The sequence below is a fragment of the Balaenoptera acutorostrata genome, chromosome 2 (assembly GCF_949987535.1).
Source record: "Balaenoptera acutorostrata chromosome 2, mBalAcu1.1, whole genome shotgun sequence".
In the NCBI taxonomy this organism is placed as follows: Eukaryota; Metazoa; Chordata; class Mammalia; order Artiodactyla; family Balaenopteridae; genus Balaenoptera; species Balaenoptera acutorostrata.
This window is the reverse complement of record NC_080065.1, coordinates 110,377,603-110,383,573: the sequence shown is the minus strand read 5'-3', so window position 1 is coordinate 110,383,573 and position 5,971 is coordinate 110,377,603. Positions and strand designations below refer to the sequence as shown.

Genomic DNA, 5,971 nt, shown 5'->3' with positions numbered 1-5,971 from the left:
AGAAAAACAAATACCGTATGCTAACACATATATATGGAATCTAAAAAAAAATAAAAATAAAAAGGTTCTGAAGAACCTAGGGGCAGGACAGGAATAAAGATGCAGACATAGAGAATGGACTTGAGGACATGGGGAGGGGAAGGGTAAGCTGGGACGAAGCGAGAGAGTGGCATGGACATATATACACTACCAAATGTAAAATAGCTAGCTAGTGGGAAGCAGCTGCATAGCACAGGGAGATCAGCTCGGTGCTTTGTGACCACCTAGAGGGGTGGAATAGGGAGGGTGGGAGGGAGACTCAAGAAGGAGGAGATATGGGGATATATGTATAGCTGGTTCACTTTGTTATAAAGCAGAAACTAACACACCATTTTAAAGCAATTATACTCCAATAAAGATGTTAAAAAAAAGAAAGAATTGTGAATCACTACATTGTACACCTATATATAATAAAGGAAAAAGTGCAAGGTGTTATTCCTTAATTTGGTTATTTATCAAACACTTGGTTATATCTAGCTTTCAGGTGTAATGCCAATACGTGAGTGCTGGGTAGGTAAAATATCACTTAAGGACTAATCCTCAAATATTTGTGTAACAGCCCAGAGTATATCAGTATTTGAGTAGAAAAACCAAGGCTCCAAGCAGAAATGTTTTATCCAGATGACATTAAGTCCATTAAGGTACTGAAAACTAAATTTCATTGTATGCTAAACAGATCTGTTTTGATTTGGAGGTTAATAGATACTCTAAATTCTGATTACATATTACTTAGTCCGCTAGTCTAACCCACAATCTCTCATTTCACTCTATGCCTTGGAATTTTATTCCATTAAGAGTTCCTCAGACATGAGTACAATGTCAGAAAGCCAGAATGAGTGCAGGTCAACCTTAAAATGGAGATTTAAGCAAAAGGGACAAAAAGCAATGCATACAACTAGCCAGAAATAATCATGTATCCTTGAAACTGAGTCTTTACTTTCAAAGGTTAAAGCAATTTTTCCTTTGCCTGAGTGGCCAAGATCATAACTCCAATTCTTCACTTGTTTTTACTTTGTCAGATTTGGTCTCAGATTGCATGGTATTGATGTCAAACACAGTAAAGAGACCTAACATGAAATTCAAGCATCAGAAAAGCAGCATCACAAGTAACAAGAAAAAAGGAGCAAACAAAATGAAACAAAACCAAAAAACCCTTGTTATCCATTCCCAGGATTTGTAGGACATGAATTAAACCAGAGAATCCCCTCTATATGGTAGAACTTTTTTCTCTAGGTGATTTCCACACATCAAAATAACCCACATGACAAATCAAGAGGATAGAACCAGATTGCTAAATCCTGTAACAGGCAAGAAAGCATCAGGCATCATCTATGTCATTAAGTTGTGCAAGTTCTTAGGCCTGATAAATCTGAAGTTTGACAAATGTATTTTGTTATTTTCATCTCTTTAGTATTGTACTATGTTTCTAAAAAAAAAGTCTTGTATTTAACAATTTTGGAACCCTAGCTTCTGGAGTAGATAAAGCACCTCTTTGTTGTAGGAAAGCAGACTCTGAAGGGTATCCATTTACGTAGAGAGGGGGCCTCAACCGTAGGATGGAAGAACTGCCCATTGAAAAACATGTATTGTATTTCTAAAAAGGTGTTCCCACATTTTTTTAGAACAAATGTACTTGCAACTCTTTTCTGCATAGTCTTTGGTTCTTCTTTCACTGAACAGCACCATTACCCAGCTCCTCTTCCCACATTGCAATGATGAATACACTAAATGTAAGAAAATCATATGGGAACAGACATGAGTGGGATCAAATAGGTCCAAGAAAGCACAATGGCTGCATTTCAGGAGGTTGGATAATTCAATACTAGAATATTTGCCTCTGCACACCAAGATGCAAAGAGCAGCCAAGCCACTTCATTCAGCGAACCAAATAAGGTCTTTCCTCCTCAAAGAGAGTCTATGCTGTGGGGTAAATGCATTACAAGATCAGGCTTTCAGGGAAAAAACGATGCTTTTCCTAAATGCTAGAAAACAAGGCGGCTTATTCATATGTGAATAGACCAAAAGAACCTGGCTGACTCTTCCCTGACAGAGGAGAGCTGTATATAACAATATTGTATTAACTTTGTATTATGACCTGGTAACTAGACACAAACTGGAGTGCAAACCCCTTGTTCCTCAGGGAGAATGTCTTTTTATTATTATTACTATTATTATTATTCTGAGATCCATATCAATTGTCAGTCACCATGCTGGGGGTGAGGTTTTTTCTGGTAATAGCCTGTCCCTGCTCCTTCTATCCATTTCAATGCGACCCTTTTATCTTTTATTGTAGGGCAGGTATTCAGCTAGTATTTAGGTTCCTTTCAGAGGGAACTGTTTCATATGTAGTTGTACATCTGTTATGTTTATGGGAAGAGGTGAGTTCAGGGTTTTCCCATGCCATTATCTCACTTTAGTACCTAGGTGTAAATTTTGACCCTACTGTAATAGCTAGAATTTATTGAATGCTTGCCATGTATCAAAAACTGCCCTAATTAACAACACTATAATTCAAAAAGATACATGTACCCCAATGTTCATAGCAGCGCTATTCACAATAGCCAAGACATGGAAACAACCTAAATGTCCATCAACAGATGGATGGATAAAGAAGATGTACATATATACAATGGAATACTACTCAGCCATAAAAAAGAATGAAATAATGCCATTTGCAGCAACATGCATACAACTAGAGATTATCATACAAAGTGAAGTAAGTCAGAAGGAGAAAGACAAATATCATATGATATCACTTATATGTGGAATCTAAAATATGACACAAATGAACCTACCTATAAAAGAGAAACAGAATCACAGACATAGAGAACAGACTGGTGGTTGCCAAGGGTGACGGGGTTGGGGGAAGGATGGAGTGGGAGGCTGGGTTTAGCAAATGTAAGCTTTTATATATAGAATGGATAAACAACAAGGTCCTACCATATAGTACAGAGAACATATTCAATATCCTATGATAAACCATAATGGAAAAGAATATTAAAAAAAAGAATTATATATATGTATAACTGAATCACTTTGCTGCACAGCAGGAATTAACACAACATTGTAAATCAACTATACTTCAATTTTTAAAAACCTGCCCTAATTAAGCAAAATAAACATTATTTCATTTAATCTTGGTGTAGTCTAATTATCTTCATTTTACAGGTAAGGCAACTGAATCTCACAAATATGATAAAGCCATATCTAGAGCCAAGTAGCATTTCACAAATTATCACCAATGAATAATCAGTTACTTCAAGTGTTTTCTTCCTTCCTCACCCATTTGGCAGTCAGATACCACATAGAGAGATACTAAGGGTTGCTCTTTGCACTATGGGTGGGAAGGAAAGAAGAAAATTCATCTCACCAAAGCTGAGATTTTCTTCCCATAACTAGAGTTTGCTTTCCTTGCCTTTTTCTTAACAAAATTTCCAACTTTGTGGCAAGAGACACTGAATAGGAAAAAAAAAAAAGGAAGGAAGAAAAAGAAAAAATCTATGTGTGCAAACCTGGACTAGATGGTAGTTTCTATAAATTAGACATTTCTCATGTCTCCTTCCCAGACTAATTCACTATGTGCCTAATTCACATAAAAAGGAGTGGCTATCAGATATTCTTCAACTCTTAGTTCTGAAGCAAGAATTATGAAATCAATATACACATTACTTTAAAAATTCTAATGCAATGTGATTTTGGTGTACCATAAAACTTAATATAAAAGAACTTCATTTTCCTGCCATCCCTTGGGACTAGGCCTAGATTCATTGATATTCAATGTTCTCCATTAGAATCCACTCAATCATTTCTACTCCTTCACAGCTCTGAAAAACTTTTGCTCATAGCACCTGAATCAGACCACACAGGATTATAGAAGATACCCTATGCTGGACAAACCCTGCCCCACTCTGTCATGTAAATTTCATTCTCTGGTTCTTTGACCAACAAGCCATCCCTGAAGCTGAGGAGGCAGGTCTGGGTGCCAGCCATCAGCTGTGAGTTGGAGAGCTAGAGTTGGCCCAGGCTCAACTGGGAGCCCAGAAACCAAGGTCCCCGCAGCCAAGCAGTGCCTAATTTCAGGCTGATTGCTTTGCTGAGAGTTTCCAGGGCACAGACAGTACCACTGAACAAATTCTGCATGGTTGTCTCCATAACTTGTGTAGCCATTGTCAGACGGATGAGCTGGGAACTTTTTCCCAGACAGCCAAAAGCAGATTTCACTCCAGCTACTTCTACATTTCTTTCTTCTTCTTCTTTTTTAAAAATTTATTTATTTTGTTTATTTTTGGTTGTGTTGGGTCTTTGTTGCTGCGCATGGGTTTTCTCTAGTTGTGACGAGTGGGGGCTACTCTTCGTTGCCGTGCGCTGGCTTCTCACTGCAGTGGCTTCTCTTGCTGTGGAGTAGGGGCTCTAGGCATGTGGGCTTCAGTATTTGTGGCACGTGGGCTCAGTAGTTGTGGTTCGTGGGCTCTGGAGCACAGGCTCAGTAGCTGTGGTGCATGGGCTTAGTTGCTCTGAGGCATGTGGGATCTTCCCGGACCAGGGCTCGAACCTGTGTTCCCCGCATTGGCAGGCGGATTCTTAACCACTGTGCCGCCAGGGAAGCTCCTACATTTATTTCTGCATTCAAAAAAACCCACAGGAATTCCTTAGGATGTCTTACTTGCTTCTGTATACTCTCAATATAGAGCCTGAAATACAGTAAAGTACTCTCTAAATGCTTATTGAATGAATGAATGATAGAAATAATCAGAAAAGCAAGGATAACCATGTAAAAATAGGTTAAATTTTAAAACAGCTATTCTTCAACCTGACGTCATTGTCTAGATGCCAAGGGATGATTCCCAGTATGTCTCAACTTTAAGAACTTAAGAATCACCTGGGGATCTTGTTATAATACAAGTTTTGATTCACTAGGTATGTGATTGAGCCTGAGTTTCCACATGTCTGAAAATCTCCCAGGTAATTCTGTTGGCTTAGACCACATTTTGAGTAGCAGTTTCCTAATCAGCGTCAACTAATTGGTCTTACCATCATTAGAATCTCAGTGAACTTCATGGGTCAGGCAAACTTATCCATGGTTAATAAAACAACATATATGTCTTGGCACACAATAAGCAATCAATTTTAAAGAATCAAATCATAATTTCATCAGAAAGAAAATTTACCTAGTAAATTTTAGGTAATTTACCTAAATTTTCCTAGTAACTAAAGAAAAGAGTTACATGAAAAATCTTCTCATTCCCATATCTCAGAATGAATTTCAGAACTTTCTACCAAGTGAATATAGTGTGGTCAGCTTTGAACCATGGCTTAAATTCACCAGCCAAATCTTCAGTTATAAAATGTCTTCAGATCAAGGTATAATTTTTCCAAATTTCTTCATGAACTTCAATCTCATGAGAAATGGAAAAACAGTGAAAACCTGATCACTATTACAGAGGAGTTTTAAAATTTTAACATTGTTGTTGATTTTAAAAAGGAGTAAGTGCTCATTTCGGCAGCACATATACTAAAATTGGAACGATACAGAGAAGATTAGCATGGCCCCTGTACAAGGATGACATGCAAATTCGTGACGCGTTCCATATTTTTAAACTAACACACCATTGTAAAGCAATTATACTCCAATAAAGATGTTAAAAAAAAAAAAAGGAGTAAGGAAGTAGAGCAAAATGGAACTTACATTGAGTAAAATTACAGATGAAGTTGTCTGTGGTTTTTAAGAAACTAAAGCCTTTGAGACAATGGAAAAGACAACATATCCTCATCAATAATTTAAAAGTGTGATTTTGGAAGAAGGTACTCATTTGTTTACAGTGAGGACTTATATTGGTATACAGTGGCTTCTACAAATTAAATAATTACTGCAAAGTCTCTATGTAAAATTTATTTATTAACAACCAATATTTAAAATAGTGGGTATGCTTAA

At 37.2% G+C, this 5,971-nt stretch overlaps 1 non-coding gene across 1 annotated transcript; it reads left to right on the top strand.

Annotated features, from left to right (window-relative positions):
• The first annotated feature begins 5,527 nt into the window (after positions 1-5,527).
• LOC114238654 (U6 spliceosomal RNA) lies at positions 5,528-5,634 on the top strand. Its single transcript, XR_003623968.1, has one exon. It is a non-coding gene; the product is annotated as a U6 spliceosomal RNA (small nuclear RNA).
• Positions 5,635-5,971: the final 337 nt, after the last annotated feature.